Source organism: Peromyscus maniculatus, chromosome 1 (genome assembly GCF_049852395.1).
Source record: "Peromyscus maniculatus bairdii isolate BWxNUB_F1_BW_parent chromosome 1, HU_Pman_BW_mat_3.1, whole genome shotgun sequence".
Lineage (NCBI taxonomy): Eukaryota > Metazoa > Chordata > Mammalia > Rodentia > Cricetidae > Peromyscus > Peromyscus maniculatus.
This window is the reverse complement of record NC_134852.1, coordinates 107,996,528-108,016,335: the sequence shown is the minus strand read 5'-3', so window position 1 is coordinate 108,016,335 and position 19,808 is coordinate 107,996,528. Positions and strand designations below refer to the sequence as shown.

Below are 19,808 nucleotides of genomic sequence, written 5' to 3'. Positions count from 1 at the left end.
AAAAGAAAAAGAAAATGCCTCCACAGCTGGTGGTGGCACTCGTCTTTAATCCCAGCATTCAGGAGGCAGAGGCAGGCAGATCTCTGTGAGTTTGAGACCAGCCTGGTTTACAGAGCAAGTTCCAGGACAGTCAAGGCTATACAAAGAAACCCTGTCTCTAAAAAAATCAAAAATAAAAAAAAAAATAGAAAGAAAGAAAGAAAGAAAGACAGAAAGAAAAGAATAAGGAAATGCGAAATGCCTCCATAAGATAGGGTCATAGACAAACCTGTAGGGCATTTTCTTAATTAGTGATTGATGTTTGTGTTCCATTGTGGGTGGGGCCATCCCCCAGCCAGTGGTCCTAGATTCTACACGAAAGCTGAAAGCAAGCCAGTAAGCAGCACCTCTCCACCACCTCTGCAGCAGCTCCTGCATCCAGGTTCCTGTTCTGCTTAAGGTCCTGTCCTGACTTCCTTCAGTGATGGACTATGTCCAATGTGGAAGTGTAAGCTGAATAAACTGTTTCCTCCCTAAGTTGTTTGGGTGATGGTGTTTTATCATAGCAATAGTAACCCCAAACTAAGACAGTTTTCATGTAGGAAAATATATGTGTCTTGTGTGTGTATGTGTCTATTGCATATTCAAACCCACTTCCTTAACTAGGTTTATTGTCTTTATTGTTTATTTATTTATTCTTTCCCTCACTCCCTTCCTCCTTCATCCCTCCATTTCTTTTTGTTTGTTTTGGAGGAAGGATCTCACTATGTAGCCAAAGCTGCCTTAGCTTCCTGAGTGCTGGCATTACAAAGGTGTGCCAATTACACTCAGATGTATCTGAAATTTTGAATCTTGTGTGTGCACAATGCACGCTTACTTGTACGAGTGTGCATTTTTGTGGTATTGTGTTAGAGTTCAGGTCCTTGGCATACCTATTAAATGTTCTATCACTGAATGACGGTCCCATTTCTCTGAGGCTTTCTATAGGAAGCAGTGTAGCTAGAGTTTTCCTGCCTTGCCCACACTCAGGACAAATCTTTGTCACCCGCCAGTCCCACAGCCGCTCAGACCCAACCAAGCAAACACAGAGACTTATATTGCTTACAAACTGTATGGCCATGGCAGGCTTCTTGCTAACTGTTCTTATAGCTTAAATTAATCCATTTCCATAAATCTATACCTTGCCACGTGGCTGGTGGCTTACCGGCGTCTTCACATGCTGCTGGTCATGGCGGCGGCTGCAGTGTCTCTCCTCCTCAGCCTTCTACTTCCCAGAATTCTCCTCTCCTTGCCCCACCTACTTCCTGCCTGGCCACTGGCCAACCAGTGTTTTATTTATTGACCAATCAGAGCAATTTGACATACAGACCGTCCCACAGCACTTCCCCTTTCTTTTTTTTTAAAAGGAAGGTTTTAACTTTTACACATCTCCAAAGTCAGCTTAGTATATTTGGGAATTTGGGCGTAGCTTCTCTTACTACTTCCTGCTGGAGGGGGGCGCTGTATCTTATGGGGATGCAAAGAAAATTTTAGGATCATGGAGTAGTCCGTGAGACCGTATCGTCTGAGCCAGTTGCCTTGAAACGATTCTGGATTTTGGATCATCTGGGCCATGGTGTCATCGGAGACCTTTCAGGTGGTCTTGGCTGGTCAAACCTGATGTATCTTAATCTGGAACAAATCCATAGCCTCTGGCTTTCTGTAGAAACAAAAGCAGAGCCTCTTTTCCAAAGCAACATATCCTTATAGCCAAATTTTGAAGTCAAGGTACCTTTAAAATACACATTTTGGCATAACTCAACAGCTTTTGCAATCAAATGTTTTTCTTCAGTTACGAATATCAAAGAGAACATAATCCAGATTCTCTGTGTGGTAGCCATCTTTATGTGGCTTATTTTTTATATTACCTTGAGCCTATTGCTTAAACTGCAGCCTTTTAAGCCTGAAACGGCGCTGTGGCGGCTGGCTCCGCCCACTTCAGCTTTCCAACATGGCGGTGGTACGTTTTCCGCCAGCTCTGGGAGCCATCAACTCTCAGAAATAGTGGGTCTATGCTTCTTATCAAAGCAGCGTGTAGCCCAGAAATCTCTTTTTGTTTTGTACTAGCAAAGGCTAAATCCACCATGCAGCTTAATGTGCCACTTGCAGAGGCCTCATTCCCGCCATACTGCAGATCGAGCGCACACGCCAGGAACCTGCCAGTAACTCAAACCGGCAGCTGCTGCTCATTTGAGAGAGACAATTAGGAAGCTGTTTTTAGCTCCATTTTACAATCTTTTCTCAGGTTTTAGGTAGAAACTCTTGCCAACACGTTGGGCGCCATTTGTAGCTAGAGTTTTCCTGCCTTGCCCACACTCAGGACAAATCTTTGTCACCCGCCAGTCCCACAGCCGCTCAGACCCAACCAAGCAAACACAGAGACTTATATTGCTTACAAACTGTATGGCCGTGGCAGGCTTCTTGCTAACTGTTCTTATAGCTTAAATTAATCCATTTCCATAAATCTATACCTTGCCACGTGGCTGGTGGCTTACCGGCGTCTTCACATGCTGCTGGTCATGGCGGCGGCTGCAGTGTCTCTCCTCCTCAGCCTTCTACTTCCCAGAATTCTCCTCTCTCCTTGCCCCACCTACTTCCTGCCTGGCCACTGGCCAACCAGTGTTTTATTTATTGACCAATCAGAGCAATTTGACATACAGACCGTCCCACAGCAAAGCAGGGCCACCACGATGCGTTTTTGGCAGGGCTTTAGTCATAGCTGCATTGCCAGGGTCTGTGATGATTAATCATTACTGTCAGTTTGGCAGGATTTAGAATTACCTAGGAGATATAGCTCTAGGCCTATCTATCAAGGCTTTTCCACAGAGGTTAACTGAGGAGGAAAAATACCCTGAATTAGGCAGCACCATTCACTGAGTCCAGACTGAATTAGAAAGAGAAAGTGCTGAACACCAGCATTTATCTTTTTCTGTTTCCTGGCTGTGGATGAACTTGGCCAGCTACCTTGAATACCTGCTGCCATGCCTTCCTTACCACGATGGACTGTGTGCCCTCAAACTGATCCAAAGTAAGCTTTTCCTTCCTTAGGTTGCCTCTTGCCAGGCATTTGGTCACAGCTATAACAGCCCCCACGTCTCAGTAGTCCCCCATACCTTAGCACAGCTTAACTTGGTACTTCCATGGTGGAAGTACCATTCAGGCCATAAAAATTGGCACACAGACAGCACCACCGGCCAAAATGAAAACAAAGACCTAATTCATCAAAGTCCACAGTTCTGGGAAAGTCTCTAAATGTACTTACTTTGCTTTTTGGCTTCTGTAATTCTGCTTCTGGCTAATGGTTCTTGCCATGTCAATAGAAGATATGGTTTTTGTGCTTAAAAGTACACCCTGAGAAAGGCTCAGGCTACATCGGTATTCCAGTCGCCAGCCAGCTAATAAAGACTTTCTATTGGCCTCAACCCTTGTCCAAGTAGTCTTCTCTGGCGGCTACCCTACAACAATAACAACAAGAAAAGTAAGTAATGCAGGGTACACCTTGAGTCCAAAGGGGCAAGATTGTGCAAGGTCCAGCTCATCTCCTTTCGCTCATCCCCAGCTCATGTTATGACTAAGCCACTGTGCCAATGACTCGAATTTGAGTTTGGAACTAGCCAAGATGGTCCACACCTGTGAGCCTAACGCTGAGTAGGCCACGGCAGGAGGACTGAGAATTCAGTCAGCCTGGCCTATATAAAAAATATTTGTGGTGTAGTAACTCCCCAGCACTGGGGAGGAAGAAAAGGGATCACCAAGTGTTCTAGTCCAGCCTGGGCTATTAGGTGAGTCTCACCACACACACACACACACACACACACACACACACACACACACACACACACACACACACAGAGAGAGAGAGAGGGGGGGGGGGAAGCACTTTGAGTGACAAAAGTTGTTTTTCAATTCCTTTCCTGCACGTTCTTTTGGTACCAGGGCTTCAGCTTCGGTATCCTTGCTAACATGCTTGCACAGCCATCTCTTCTTTGTGGTGGATGATACATAGCTAGCTTATCCTGTGTTTGCTCACCCTGTTTCAGTCTCTCTCCCTTAAGTTCCTATTTCTTGGCATCACCATAGTGGATTAAACAACCAAGGGCTAGGAAGGAGGACTTATCTCCAGAATCAGCATCATTTCACTGCTTCCTCCAAACTGAGGGGCTCTCGTGTAATCAGCCTGCTCTTAAAGAGGTGACTCGTTTCCCTGACAACTGGCACTTTCTGCTGGCCAGCTTGTGTAAGAGGAAGCCCATCTTGTTGAGCTCATCTGGCAACCACAGCCACTCAGCTCCTGGGTCTGTTGTGTCAGCTCTGGGGTAGCTAAGGACACTGGCTGACTGACCATCAGGATGAATCATCTTCTGGTTCGTGAGTGTCTCCTCTATGGCAAACACTTTCTCGTGGGTGTTGACCTGGGCTAGTAGGACCCACGTAGCAGCCGACCCAGATCGAGACCCCTCTAGTCTGGATCTCTTTGGTTCAATCTTCCGACATTAGTGGGCTTTTTATATTTTGCTTTTGTGGTGCTGCGGTCTGGGGCCTCACAGATGCCAGGCAAGTGTTTCACCACTGAGCTATACCCGGAGTGTTCCAAGTTTCACTAGACTTCCCAGGTGGGCCTGGGACACATTCCATAGTTCAGGCAGGTCTGAAGCTTGCGATTCTCCTGCCTCAGCTACCTGAGTGGCTGGGATTGTAGACCTTCACCACTGATCTCTGCTGCTTCTTTTCAGTCTCGACTGAAAAGCCTGCCAGGCATTCACTATTGCTCAAGAGACTGTGTATGAACTCCAAGCTGCTTTTCTTCCCTTGTGGAGGAACTAGCCAAGAGCTCTCACTGTAGCTGCATTCATTGCAAAGATTTCGCTTATCTGTTATCTTTTAAAGATATGGAGTCAGGAAGCAGCTGTCTACTTTTTGATGATTTTATTTTGTTTTGAGACAGGGTTTCATGTGTCAGGGCCTGACCTCAAACTTGCAATATAACTGAGAATGACCTTGAACTTTTGACCCTCCTGTCTTAACCTTGTAAGCACTGGGATTACAGGCTTGTGCCACTATATGTCCAATTTTATGCCGTGATGGAGATTGAACCCAGGGATTGTGCATATAGGCAAGCAGTCTACTGTGGGGTAGCTCCAGCACCTCCATTTTTGATTAATACCTAAAATTGCAGCACCCTATCTGTGAAGTAGATTTGAGCTTTCTCTTCTTACTAAGAAAAGTTTTTTGGGGTGTGTGTGTGTGTGTTTGATGGGTGTGTAGGCACACAGTCATTCCATGGCGTGCATGTGGAGGTCAGAGGACAACTTTCAGGATTTGGTTCTCTCTTTCCACGTTGTGACTTCTCTAGATTGAAGTCCTATCATCAGGCTTGTGCAACAAGCCATTTTATCTGCTAAGCAATCTCACTGGGCAGACTTTTTTTTCTTCTTTAATAGTAGTTTTTATTGGATAGTCTCCATCTCCCCCCGCTAGGCCATAGGTATGAGTGGAGGAAGAGGGTCTCAGTGCAGCGGAAGTGGGTAACAGGGGAGTCTTCTAGGTCAAATGTTTGTATCTTGGTGCTTTATGTACCTGTTTATGTTCAGTCTCAAATGTCCTGTTTCCACCATACAGTAGATTGTTGTTGTTGTCTTCATGGCTTGGTAGAACTGATAAAATACCCATAATGGGTAGGTACAGGTGTGTACTAACTCCATGTATAGTTGATTAATGGTTTCTAGAACAAATTACCACAACTTGGGTGAGTTGAAACACTGCAACATGATCTCCTTGTTCTGGGAGTCAGAGTTTAAACTCATTACAACTGGGCTGAAATCAAGGTGTCACTAGGGCTACATTCCCCCTGAAAGCTCGTAGAGGAGAATCTGTTTCTGCCTTTTCTGGCTCCTGGTGGCTGCCAGTGTTCCTTGGCTTGGGGCTGCGTCACTCCAATCTCTGTTTCAAGGTCGCCGTATTCCTGTGTTAGGACCGTGACCAAAGCAACTTATAGAAGGAAGAATTTATTTAGGATTACAGTTCTAGAGGATTTAAGAGTCCATGATGACAACAAGTGGCAGGCATGGTGACAGGAACAGAAGCTAAGAGCTCCCCTTTGGAACTGGAAGCTGGAAGGAGAAACAATGCCTTGGGAACGGCACCAGACTTTGAAACCACAAAGCCGGCACACAGTGACATACATACGTCCCTCAGCAACTCCTAAACCCACCCAAACAGTGCCACCAGCTGGGGACTACATGTTCATGCACCTGAGTCTATGGAGTACATGCTCATTCAAACCACCACACTCACTTTGTCTTCCCTTTTACATGTGTTAAATCTCCTGCAGCTTTTCTTATGTATAAGCTAGGTATGGTGGCACACACTTGTTTTTTTGTTTGTTTGTTTTGTTTTGTTTTTTTTTTTTTTTTTTGGTTTTTTTCGAGACAGGGTTTTTCTGTGTAGCTTTGCACTTTTCCTGGAACTCACTTGGTAGCCCAGGCTGGCCTCGAACTCACAGAGATCCGCCTGGCTCTGCCTCCCAAGTACTGGGATTAAAGGCAGGTGCCACCACCGCCCGGCTGACACATACTTGTAATCCCAGCACTTGGGAGGTTGAGGCAGGAGGATCACACATTGGAGGCCAGCTTGTGCTAAAAAGTGATTTTTGTGCTCAATTTGGGCTATATAATAAGGCAAAATTTAAAAATGATACACAAGATTACATTTAGGACTCATGAGAATAATCCAGTAAAAATTTTCCATTTTTAGATCTATAGCTTAACCACTGCTTTGGTGTTCACCTGTAATCCCAGCACCAGGAACACATCTGTAAACCTCAGCTCTGGGGATGTGTGTGGTGGAGCACAGACAAATTCTATTACTTGATCACAGCTGTAAAATATCTTTGCTACATAACGGAACATTTCTAGACACTAGGAGATTTAGAACATGGGTGTCTTCTTGGATATATTTTTGGTAGGTAAAAGCCTATTAGACATGGTTGTGGTCAAGCCGTCACTCTCCACCAGAACCCTGTGGTATTCTAACATCTGCTTTCAGCTGCTGAGTTAGTCTCTCACACAGAGGCCAGATCTTGTTCTAGAACTTACAAGGCTGCTGCTCTCCTTTCACAGTTCTCTAGAGATGTTGTACAGCATCCTTTTGTCCCACAGCTCTGGGTCGTGTGCCCGAGTGTCCTTCATAGTACAGACTGAACTTTCACTGAGTCTCAAACCTGACAGCCTTTCAAGTCATTAGATGGCTGGATCAAGTCCATCTCTTCTATCCAGTCTTGAGAATCCACCAAGCACTGTTCCTCCCCCCGCGATTGCAATGCCAATGCACAACGTGCCCTTCACCTTAGGAGGGGTGTTCTGTGTGTTCTAGACTACTCAAGTCCTAGAATTTTCTACCATGTGGCAAACCTCTAGATGGTCATGGAAATTTTCTCCTATTCACTGGAATATTCAGTCATTATTTGAACTTACTCTTTCCTATTTGCCGGGACCACTACCATATCCCCTATCTTTCATTCTTTTTTTGGCAGGGGGAGGGGTTTCGAGACTGGATTTCTCCAGGTAGCCCTGGCTGTCCTGGAACTCGCTTTGTAGACCAGGCTGACCTCAAACTCACAAAGATTTGCCTGCCTCTGTCTCCTGAGTTCTGCCAGCTCCCTATCTTTCTAATAGGCAAACACTGATATTCTCTGGAGTCCAAAGAAGATAAAGGTCCCATAGGAAAGAGGGAGAAGGAGAAAGAGAGAAAGAGAAAGAGAGGGATTCCTTCTAGAGAAAAGTCAGCTGCTTTTGTTAGATCCTCTTTACTGATGGAGAGCTACAACACATCTGTCAGATCAGTAACCACATCTCAAGTGCCAGAGGATGTATTAAAAATCTCCACCCAGCATGGTAGTTATAGTCATGGTTACAACTCAGTTAATTTTATGGTAGCTCACCATAATTTTCCCAAGTCTGGTTTCTGTAGTGTCTAGATTTCATGGAGAGACACAGAAATTATGTTTGATGGTGTTCCCTCTGAAACGTGGTATTGCTTCTAATGTACTGTCTTGGCTTCTGTGGGGTTATGGAGCATCAAGGTTTACACTTGACCTTTTCTACAATAAAAGGTTGTAACTTCTCAGGTCAGGAAGCCAATGTGAAGGTTCTGGTGTCTGCTAAATGTATCTCCACCAATCTTTCCTCTCAGAAACTGAAGGACTAGCTGCAGGGAGGGTCGAGAACATGTTGAACCATTGTGAAATGGACTTGGGCTAGAAGTCCTTTCATCATTTGGCTTCTGTAATCCAAATTCATCATCTAGTTGAAGGTCCTTGTTGCTTAGAGTTTGATAACTCTAAGCATTAAATGATATCTATAAGCACTAACAGCAAGCAGCTCTCGGCATAGTGTGGGTGTTCAAAAGCAAAACCTGCTGGCCTGTCTTTCTGCAGACATCCTGACTCCCCTTGGAGTGTTTTCCTTAACACTTGAGGGGTTTTCCTCCCCCAGATTGTCTTTCACAATACAGCATAGTTATCAAAAACGAAGACAGAAGTGTTTATCCAACTATTCTTCATCAATAAAAAATCAGGAGTCTGATATCAGGGTAAAAGCCTGAATGATAAGAGAAACAGAGAAGCCACCAGCCACTTCCTCTTCTGTAAGGGTCGAGATCCTCTCTAAGCCCTTCCTCAGCCCCCCAAAAACATTTATGGTTAATTTTGGTTCGCTAGTGGCTAGCCCTGCACTCTGATTCAAAACAAACTTTATTGTCAGAATGCAACCAAAATATCATACAACAGAAGACCGGGGTGTGTGTGTGGAGAGATGGCTCAGAGGTTAAGAGTGCTTTTTGCTCTACAGAAGACCCAGGTTCAGTTCTCAGCACCTACATGGTGACTCACAACCATCATAACTGCAGTTCCAGGAGATCCAACACCTTCTTTTGACCTCCAAGAACATCAGTCATGTACATGGACGTGTGTGTGTGTGTGTGTGTGTGTGTGTGTGTGTGTGTGTGTGTATGTGTATGTATGTGTGTGTGCAGGCAATCACTCATAAAATAAGTAAATCTAAAAAATATTTAAAAAGGAAGACTTGGCTCCATAAGCAGTTGTCAGATGTTGGGCAAATAGTTTAGCATCTTCATAATTCTGTTTCTTTATAAGGTGGAAAAAGTCAGTATGTATCTCTCAGTGCTGTGTTGTGAAATGTGTAAACAGACAGGAACATCCAGGATCCCCCGGCATATAGTAAGCACATGTAACTGTTAGCTATTATTGCTGTTATTATTGGCAAGCTCTCTTGCTCAGAATTCTTGTTAGCCTAGTGTTTCCTCAGCATCTCCAGCTGTCGTTCTCTCACTCCATTCTTTAATCCCTCATTTCTCCTCTTCATATCCAAAATATAATTCTTACTAGATTTCTGTTTAGCTTTCTGCTTCCAAGTTAGACAGCAACATTTTTTGAAAACATAGTCATATAAATGTTTAACTTGCCAGGCATGGTGACGCATAGCTGTAATCCTGGCACTTAGGAGGCTGAGGCAGGAGGATTGCCACGAGTCCAAGGCACACCTAGGCTACATAGTAAATTCTAGACCAGCCTGGACTTCAGAGTAAAATCCTGTTTCAAAAAAAAAAAAAAAACCAAAATAAAAAACCAAACCAAACAAAAAATGTTTCCTTTACACTTACTCTGTGCACTGTGCTGAACGTTTTTTTTTTTTTATATGAATCAATTCAGTCTTAAACTTCAGAATCTCCTGCCTCTACCTCCCAAGTGCTAGGATTTAAGGTGTGTACCGCCATGCCCGCTTTATTTGGTGCCAGAGATTGAACCCAGGGCTTCCAGAATGTTAGGCAGGCATGCTATCGATTGAGCTATAGTCCCGGGTGGTAGTGTTTTTGTATGTGAGTTTCATTTATTTTCTTGTTTTTACAACCTAACCAAAGCTTCCCCTCCCTCCCCTCTTCCCAGCCCCTCCCCATTCCTTCCTCCTCCACTCTTTCTCTTCAGATACAGGCGAATCGGTAGTGCATTATCTTAATTGATGATTGATATGGGAGGACCCAGCCCATTGTGGGTGGTGCCATTCCTGGGCATATGGCCCTGGGGTGTGTAAGAAAGCAGGCTGAGCAAGCCATGGAGAGCAAGCCATGGAGAGCAGCACTCCTCTGCGGCCTCTGCATCTGCTCCTGCTTCCAGGCTCCTGACCTGACCTCCCTGACTGACGTACTACACACTGGAAGGTGACTCTTTCTTCCCCAAGTTGATTTCGGTCGATGGTGTTTTTATCACAGCAATAGAAACTCGACCTGAGACAGTATTTAGGAAAATAATTACTATTTCTGTGTATGTACATGCGTGAACACACACAGCCCAGCATCCTGTGAAGATCGGAGGAGAACTTCTCACAGTTCTTCCCTTCCATTTCACTGTGTGTTTCAGAGGGTCGGAGTCATCAGGCTTACAGCAAGCACTTTTACTCAGAGATGCTCCTGTATTTTTATTATAATTTATTCTAATAATTGTGGTGATATTTTGTTGTACTCTAATAAAACGTGCCTGAAGATCAAAGTACAGAGACAGCCACAGAGTTAGCCTCAGAGGTCCGGCAGTGGTGGCACATACCTTTAATCCTAGCACTTGGGATCACACATCTCTAATCCCAGCGCTAGGAAGGTTGAGACAGGAAGTGACATAGCTGGGCAGAGAAAGGAACATGAGGCGGGAGGAGGCAGGAATTAGGCCCTTTCTGCTGAGCACTCAGAGTCAATCAGTCTGAGGATTCGTGGAGACGGGAACTTTCCTTTTCGGCTGAGGAGTTGGCGAGGTGAGAAGTGTCTGTGGCTTGTTTCCTCTGATCTTTCAGCATTTACCCCAATATCTGGCTCTGGGATTTTATTATAAGACCACTTAGGATTCGTACAACAAACAATGATCATTATTGTGGGTGTGCATGATAATCGTATGTGGACATATGTGTCACAGTGTGTGATAGAGGACAGATGACAACTCTGTGGAATCCCCTCTCTTCTTCCACCTTTACGTGAGTCTGTAGATTGAACTTAGGTCACCAGGTTTGTGTGACAAATGGCTTTACCCGCTGAGCCCTTATAAATGTTTAAAGATAATAATTAATTAATTTCATTGTTTTTTTTTTGTGTGTGTGTGTGGGGGGGTGGGGGGGTGGGCGGGCGCGCGCGCGCGCTCGCATATGCATGTGCTGGAGTGTGCGTGGATTCAGAGAACCATCTTAGGAGTTAGCCCCAGTTTTCTTTTCATGGGATTGCTGGGTTACAGACGTGTACTACTGCATCTGGTTTTTTTCACACGGGTTCCAGAGATCTGAACTCAGATTGTCAGGCCTATTCTCCTAGCACTTTTACCTGCTAAGCATGTCCCTGGCCTGCTGCCTGTATTTTTAAGATATGGGAGCTTTTCATGTTGTCCAGGCTAGCTCAAGTCCTTGAGCTGAAACAGTCTTCCTGCTTCTGCATCCTCAGTAGCTATACGTGTACCATGTCTAGAAAATTAACATAATATAAGCCAAACTAGTTCTAGATGGTAGTTAACGATAAGTTAATCTTCTCAGTTCAGACTTTGTCCTGAGAAGTAATCATTGTTTCCTCTTATCTACATGTTCTCTGTCTCTGTCTGTCTGTCTGTCTTTCACACACACACACACACACACACACACACACACACACACCAGGAGTGGGCTAGGGATAAAAGATAAAAGTAATTAATATTTTCACATTGATTAATTAGTTAGTTAATTAATATGTGTGTGTGCATGGTTATGCCAAGGTGCATGTATGGTGGTCAGAAGTCAACCCGTGGGATTCAGTTTTCTCCTTCTTTCCTGTGGGTTCTGAGGTTCAAACTCAGGTTATCAAGTTTCCTGGTTGATGACTAAGCCATTTCCCCACCCTCAAATAAAATTAAGCAGATAAGAAACAAATAAATGTGAAGAAGCCACTGAGGGAGATAGCCAATGTCGACCTCTGGCCCCCACACATACAACATGTATACACACAAGTTCATGTATGCACACACAAGTAACAAAACTAATAGAACAAATATATTTGTGCATACATCACAATGCACAAGGATATCTATAAGATAAATTTATCTTAAGTGCAAGTGTTGCATTAAAGGGTCTGCACATCTGGAAAGTCAATAAATAGACCCATTCGTCTTTCCAAGAGATGGCATTGGTTTGCTACCTGCCCACAGCGCTTGCTTCACCCCATCACACTGACACTTTGTATTTAAACCTGCTTGTTCTCCTTCGAACTACCAGAAGAACACATAAAACTCCCCATCATAACAGTTATTTTTTTCTGGGTAAGAATTACAGATTTGTTTGGTTTTATCCATCTAATAGAGGGGCTGGATCTTCTGTTCTATCCTGTGGGTCGTACTCTGAGGGCTTGGAGCAGGTGACCTAACCACAGGACTCAACCAGAATAGCTTCAGGTCACCTGGGTAATTGAGACCCAGGCTGGTGCCCTGCCTCATAATGGAAATGCAAACAAGCCAAGTTCTATAATAGAGCACAGAGCCATTGCCGGGAAACCACAAATTGCTGACTTGCTCCAGCAAAGAATACTCAGAAGCCAAGTCCAGGAATTCTAAAGATGCATAAAGATCTGGGGTGGGGGAGGACTTGCTTTTAGAAAAGAAGTCAGCAGCAAAGGTCTTGGTGGTACTTCCTAGAGAGCCAGAGAGAAGCCGTGGCCCTTTGCCATTGCTGATGATCCCAGGACACTAGAAGGCTGGAGCTAGAGTGGATTCCACACTCAGAGTCCTTCCAGGAGGGAGCCTCAGAGTGTCAGGACCTGAGTGCTCACTGGCCATGGATAATGCTAGGCTGTACCTGGGCTCAAATCCTGACTCAGGTACTCGCCAGCTCTCTGACCTTGGGGTGTGATATATTTTAATGAATCTGTCTACATCTCAAATATCCCCTCCTTGCTTCAACTTTCTCAGCCATAGATTGCTTGTGTTAACACCTGTCTTAGAAGGTCATTCTAAGAGTCAGTTGAGGGGCTGGAGAGATGGCTCAGAGGTTAAGAGCACTGACTACTCTTCCAGAGGTCCTGAGTTCAATTCCCAGCACCCACATGGTGGCTCACAACCATCTATAATGAGATCCGGTGCCCTCTTCTGTGTACATAATAAATAAATAAATCTTAAAAAAAAGAGTCAATTGAATGATTATGTTCATATATATCTTAGCATGATACCTGTCTATTTACAATGGCCTAATGAATTATTGTTATTAATATCATTAATAATAACAAGAGGGCCCAGTGAGAAATGCAAGGGAAAATAGTGTTGGGAGGAGGGACTGACTATCTGAACTAGATCTTGAAGAATCAGGATGATTTGACACATTGGAATGAATGAAGTTAATGTACAAAGGTCTTACACTTTTCTGGGCCCAGCTAACAGAAAGCGCTGGGGCCTTGGGGCCCACAAGGTAGAAAAGAGTCAGGGGTAAGAGCAGGAAGTTATCCCGCTGTGAAGCACGACTTAGTCCTGGCTTGAATGGTGTCAACAATGGCACTGGCACTTATGGTGACATTGAAGTGTAGGGTTGGGTACAACAGCAATTCTGTGCAATGGAAACATTTTCCTCCATAGGAGTCTCTTTTGAGAAGCCTTGGACCTGGAGTCTTTAGAATATTCTAAGGAGGAGCCATGTATTGTACTTGGTTCTAGATTTCACACTTTATGGAACAGAGGAGCAAACACTGGACATCTCCTGCTGAGCTTGGTGGGATCATCATCTTCTCTCCTTCCTCCCCTTCTCTATCGCCATCATCGTATTATTTATTACTATTACTATTATTATTTGTGACAGGGTTTCACTTTGTAGCTCAGGCTAGGCTGGGAGTCACTACTGAAGCACATAATGGCCTCCTCCTGCTTCAGCCCTTTGCTGCAATTTTAATAAAACTGTCTATGTCTCAAATATCCCCTCTCCAGTCTTGTATTGCAAGATGACACACTATTCCAAGGTCCACCCCTTCACTACCATGAAGCCATGGACTGAAAGTTTGCACCCTAGGCCAAAATTCCTATGTTAAGACTTAATTTACATGGTCATTGTATTTGGAAATGAGGCCTTTGGGATGTAGTTAGGTAGTGAGAGTGGAACCTGCATGTTGAGATTACTGGATGGGTGGTGTATGCAGACCCAAAGTGAGGCCTCACCAGGTACCACACATCTGTCAGCACCCAGATCTTAGACTTCTCAACCTTCAGAACGATGAGAAATAAGCAGGCATTGCTTAAGTTACTTAATCTACGCTATTTTTATTATAGCAGCCCAAACTTACCAAGACAGGATTTATACTCTCTCATTGAAGAATGTGTAGATGTAGAATGGTCCAGCATGCCATGATGTCAACAACACAGATTCCTCTTCACCATCCCGAGTATGCATTTTTCATATTGTGGTCTCTGGTGACTGGTCCTGCCACACACCTGACATTCTGGTAGCAGAAAGAAGGGAGGGATGAAGAGAGTCATATTCTGTGAGTAGGGACATTTCTCAGAAAAGTTTGACATCTATCATCTATGTATGTATGTATTGATCGTGTGTGTGTGTGTGTGTGTGTGTGTGTGTGTGTGTGTGTGTGTATTGTTGGAGCCCATTGAGGTTCCTCGTGGCTTTACCCAGCAGGTCTGCATAAAGAGGATGACTGGATCAAGGGCCTGAGTGCCAGGCTTCTGAGATGGTGTGCACTTGGCTGTGCTGGGGGGAGGTCTTCTGCTCCAACCCTTGGCATTCCTTTAAAAACCCTTGGGCAGAGACAGTCAGGGCCCCATGGATGAGGATCCAGGCCCTCCTGAGGCTATCCTGTATTTTCTGTTTCTCTCCCCTTTATCCTTCTATCTAATATTTCCTGCTGCTCCTACTTAAGAGTACTCTGGGGGAGAGCGGGGGTGGGATGGCCCCGCATAGTAGATGCTATGGCACACATGTGGAGATCAGTGGACAACTGGCTGGAGTCAGTTCTCTTCTCAGGAATAGAACTCAGATCATTGGGCTTGGCAGCAGATGCCTTCACCTGCTGAACCACCTTGAAAGCTCCACGTCGTTCTTCAGTCACATGACCATAGATGCTCTAAGGAAGCAAAGGAATATGATAAATATAAATGCATGTATGTTTTTGGGGAGAGTGTGGTCAACTAGCTTGTTAAAGTTTGTGCTAATACTGAAAGAAGTTAGGTGGGGAGGGGCTGTTATTTTCCTTAGTGGTGTTGCCCCAATTCCAGTAAATAAGCCCCATTCATGCTCATGCAGGCAACCAGGGTTAAACTTAGTGGGTCCAAAACAACTAAATGCATCAAGGGAGGAGGGGCTTGTTGGGAAGAGGAAGGGTTCCAATGGAGAGGGCTGCGAGAGGGCCATGGGGAGATACGTGTATAAAGTTGTCAAAGAATAAAAATTTAAAAGGCAGGAAAAATAGATCATGGTAGTGTACCATGTATTATCCAAAAGGCCTGCATATATGAGGCCAGAAGGTAAGGTCACTTCCTTGTGGGCGGACGAGGCTTCCCTTTAAGAGGAGGTGGTGGTGATTCTGTGGGATGATTCTGAGAGCCCAAGAGAGAACGTCAATGGGAAATATATGCCTGAGGGAGGGAGGCCAGTGGAAGACTAGCTGGGTCTCTGGGCCTCTTTCTGGAGTTTTGGGTGAGGGTGGACGATGCTTTTGACCCACACATGGCACAGGGTAGGCAGGAAGTCTTCCCACGGGGTATTCTAGGGTAACGAGACTCTGTGAGGATGGTCTAGAAGCAGGTGGTCTGCCCGGACCCCTGTCCACTCTCTCTGCTCTCCCATTAACTGTTGGAAACTTGGCTTTGTTCTTCTTTCAAGAGCCTCTCCCTCCTGGAATGTCTTCCCTCAATTTCTGGCTCTAGCAAGCTCCCCTCTCCCCTTAAAGTTCAGTTCAGGTACGGCCCTCCTGACCCCACCTAGCTCTCCAGCCAGGAAACGGGGGTTGCTCTTCTCTCTGCCTTGTTTCCTTTACTGGTTGCTCTCAACCTTGGTCTAGAATTTTTCTGAAACAGACAATCTACTAGGCTCATGCCTCAGTCTCCCCAGCACTCAGCACAGGGCTTGAATGGGGAGGGGCCAGTTTAGATTTTTGCATGAATGACTGACTCCATTGCTTCCCCGACAGAAACAAGTCCAGAGAGGCAAAACAACAGATCCACATTACACACACACAGTCAGTGAGAGAGAGCCAAGGCCAGACCCTGGGACTCCTGTTGTTCATACCGCCTCATGGGTACGGGCCATTCGGAAAAGCCTAGGAGCATCTTTGAGCCTCTAAATTAATCTTGGCATTTTATCCCCAAGAGGACTTCTTGGAGAGTGCTGGTGGGAGAATGAGCTTTGGCAATCTTGTCTGGAGTCATGAGGCAACAGGGAAAAACAGACCAACAATCCTGAGATGTATTTTGCTGACCCAGTCCGCAAAAACACAAGAATAAAACACTCCAGACTCAAGCTGGGGATCGGGCCAGCAGGGCACTGAGTCAACTTGGACAAAATTCACCAAACAGATTCTCCTTCCTTTTTCCTTTGGAGAGGAAGTGTTTTCTGGTTTGTCTGGATTTAAAGGAAAGAAAAATTAAGACAGAGCCTCTCTGTGTAGCTCTGGCCATCCTGGAGCTCACTCTGTAGACCAGGCTGGCCTCAAACTCATAGGGATCTGCCTGCCTCTGCCTCCCAAGTGCTGGAACTAAAGACGTGCACCACCAATGCCCAGCAAGAAAATCTCTAAAGCAAAGTAAAAAGCAGGACAGATTTTATCAGGCTCTGGAGTAGTAACAGAAGCTCTGGGTGTGTCTTCTTTGGCTCTGCCTTGCTGGTCCTGGGTCCTGGGTCCTGGGTCCTGGGTCCTGGGTCCTGGGTCCTGGGTCTGGTTTATAACATAGACAACTGGGGTGCACGATTCTACCTCAGCCTCTTCCCTCCTTCACTCTCTGCTTACAGGGCTTCTATGACAAGGTAGTTAAGGCTGGGTGGCTGAAAAAAGAGCAGGCAATTTTCTTACTTTTCTCCAGCCTTGGAGCCCTCAAATAAGGTATCAGCAGAGCTGGTTTTTCCTGAAGGCCTCTGCATGGCTCACAGTCAGTCAGCTTCATGGCCCAGGTGGGAGAGTGAATTCACAAGGAAGTAGTAAGGCACAGTGAATTCAGAAGGAAGTAAGCCTAAACCACTAGGGAAACTGTGCACAGACTTGTAGTGACTGTGTTCCAGCTAGCCCATGCTGGATTTCACTTCATCTGCAGTAACTTCAAGGCACACGTTTATTTTATGTTCTACCATATAAGAATAGAAACTGGGCTGGGCGGTGGTGGCGCACGCCTTTAATCCTAGCACTCGGGAGGCAGAGGCAGGCTGATCTTTGTGAGTTCGAGGCCAGCCTGGTTTACAGAGCGAGATCCAGGAAAGGTGCAAAGCTACACAGAGAAACACGGTCTTGTAAAACAAAAACAAAACAAAATAAAAAGATAGAAACTGACAATTAGGCTATTAATGGCGAAGTTTTATTCTGATTTTACTGATGCTGGCATTTGAAAAAAAATATATGTATTAGTATTGATGAAAGATAATATATCCAGTTTTCTGGGTCTTGGCAGCAAGATCTACTGGAGAGAGCAGGTTGGGATATTTGGCTGGAGCCTAAGATTCTGATGCTATTCAATATTAGGTTTCAGCAGAGGAGTAGAGTGGGAAAGGGTCAGGTTTACTGAAGATAATCACTGGCAGACCTACCCAAATCTGTGGCTGGGAAAGAAAGAAAAAACACTGCTTCAGTCCCACTGGGGTTTCAGTGGGCCCTGTGAAATGAACCACGGCTTGTTTGAGTTCTTGTTTCAAAGCTGCTACTCACTGACCAAGGGGTTGAAAAGAAAAAGGTTTCCAAGTGTGAAGAGGGTTTTGCATGCACACATAGTGTTCGGGAGCGGGGAGTGGGTGTGTGTGGAGGGACACGGAGCATGGCCTTAGCTCCCTCTTCCCTGGCTGTGAACTGGGCAAGTTCTCATGGATCAGGCCGTGGAATTTATTCACTCATTCAACCAATGTGGGCTGAGGACCTCCCACAGCGGGGGGCAGCATGCTGAGTTGTGGGGCTAGAGATGCCTCGGTTTCAAGAAAGTTCTGCCCATTGTGGAGAGGAGACTAAAGAGGGCACTTTCTCCTCTAGGTCTAGCATCACTGTCTGAAGTAGATAAGACAAAGGTTTTTTTCCTCTTTCTTTTTTCTTTTTGAGTTCTTACTATATAGCACAGGCTGGCCTCAGACTCATGATCTTCCTGCCTCAGCCTCCTGACCACAGGGATTTTTGTTCACGTTTGCTACACACAGGCATCGAGACTGAACACGTGCTGCTGGATCAGGGTGTGTGTGGCAGAACCAGGGTCCACACTTCCTCTGTTTGGCTTAAAGCCAGCTCTCATTCCTCTCCATCCTAAGTGGCCTGTCACAAGTTTGCTTTCGACATAATGTTTTTTTTCTTTTGTGCAAAAATAGCCAACAAATGTCACATTCTGGTAATTTCCTGTAGGTTCCCTTCTGTCATTAGTCAAATAAGAATGAACCTGTTTTGCTCAGGAAAGGGTGGTCAGGGGTCAGGGAGCTTTGCTTGTCTGTGCTGGCTTCCTGTTAAAAAGGCAAGGGGCATCATGTTCCAGTAGACTGAACCACACCCTCACAAAGGCTTCCTGACTATAGTCGTGGGAGGGTTCATGGTGTGACCTCCCACCAGCCACCTCCATTTTGCCTGGCCACTTATCCCTAGCAGCACTTAACGCAGCCCAGCATGTCACACTGGGAAATAGTGTAAAATACAGCCATGCGATGGCCCCCTCAGCTGAGCATCTGATTACATCTGGTTACAGGTACATGCCGCAAGAGGACAGGGTGGCTCATCACACAAGAGGCCAGTCTCCTGCCTGACAGTTCTCCACGGGACTAAACATGGATTTTTCTGGGCTCTGCCAGAATGTTTCCGTTTCCATCCAGCTCTGGCTAGAAGAGACGTTTTGCTGGAAAAGCAGATTCCTGTTATGTTACACTTTACTGAGGAAGCTTTCGGGCCTCGGATAGTGACAAAATTCGCTCAGAGTTCTTTGGAACACCAGTGGAAAGGCCTGGATCTGAGTCCTGGCATTGGAAGCCTGTTCTGTTCTGGGCCTCACAGTTGAATGGACATAACCTTGAAGGAGGATTCAGTGTGTCAGACCAATTTCCAGGAAGATTTGTGCCCCAACTTGGCCGCTTCAATGAAATGGGATTGGATTAAATTTAATCTTACCTAAGGGCACATTATGTGCAGGGCACTAGCGCTACTTACAATAGGACCACAGGCAAGTCGCTTTACTGTCCTGTACCTCAGTTTCCTCAGCTATGAATGAAGCACTTTTGGTGCATCCTCTCTTGGGATTTAAGTGAGGAAAAAGAAGGAAAGCGCCTTGTAAACAGTGAAGCGATAGATCCACTGAGGGGCGTCACTAAGTTGGCCATCCTGTCTATGAGGTCCATGCTACCTGGATCCACTGCAGCACCGGCCACCATACTTGTTCACCTGTGTCTCTTTCCCAGCAGCCTTCCCAGAGGATGGATATGTGGACTTTATATTTCACAGAGCACATCTCTGGGACTGGTATATTGTTTACCAGAGCTTACAAATGTCATAGTTTTTGTTGGGAGAATATAATAAACAGAATAGTTTATAAATAGTAGAAAAAAAACATTTTTGCTGCTGAG

The 19,808-nt window shown here is 45.3% G+C and overlaps 1 long non-coding RNA gene across 1 annotated transcript; it reads right to left on the bottom strand.

Annotated features, from left to right (window-relative positions):
- Positions 1–1,021: 1,021 nt before the first annotated feature.
- On the bottom strand, positions 1,022–16,229 carry LOC121830479 (uncharacterized). The gene is made up of 3 exons (XR_006073694.2): positions 15,088–16,229; positions 14,353–14,508; positions 1,022–3,473 (listed from the first exon to the last, which is right to left on the bottom strand). It is a non-coding gene; the product is annotated as an uncharacterized LOC121830479 (long non-coding RNA).
- Between the last annotated feature and the right edge of the window lie 3,579 nt (positions 16,230–19,808).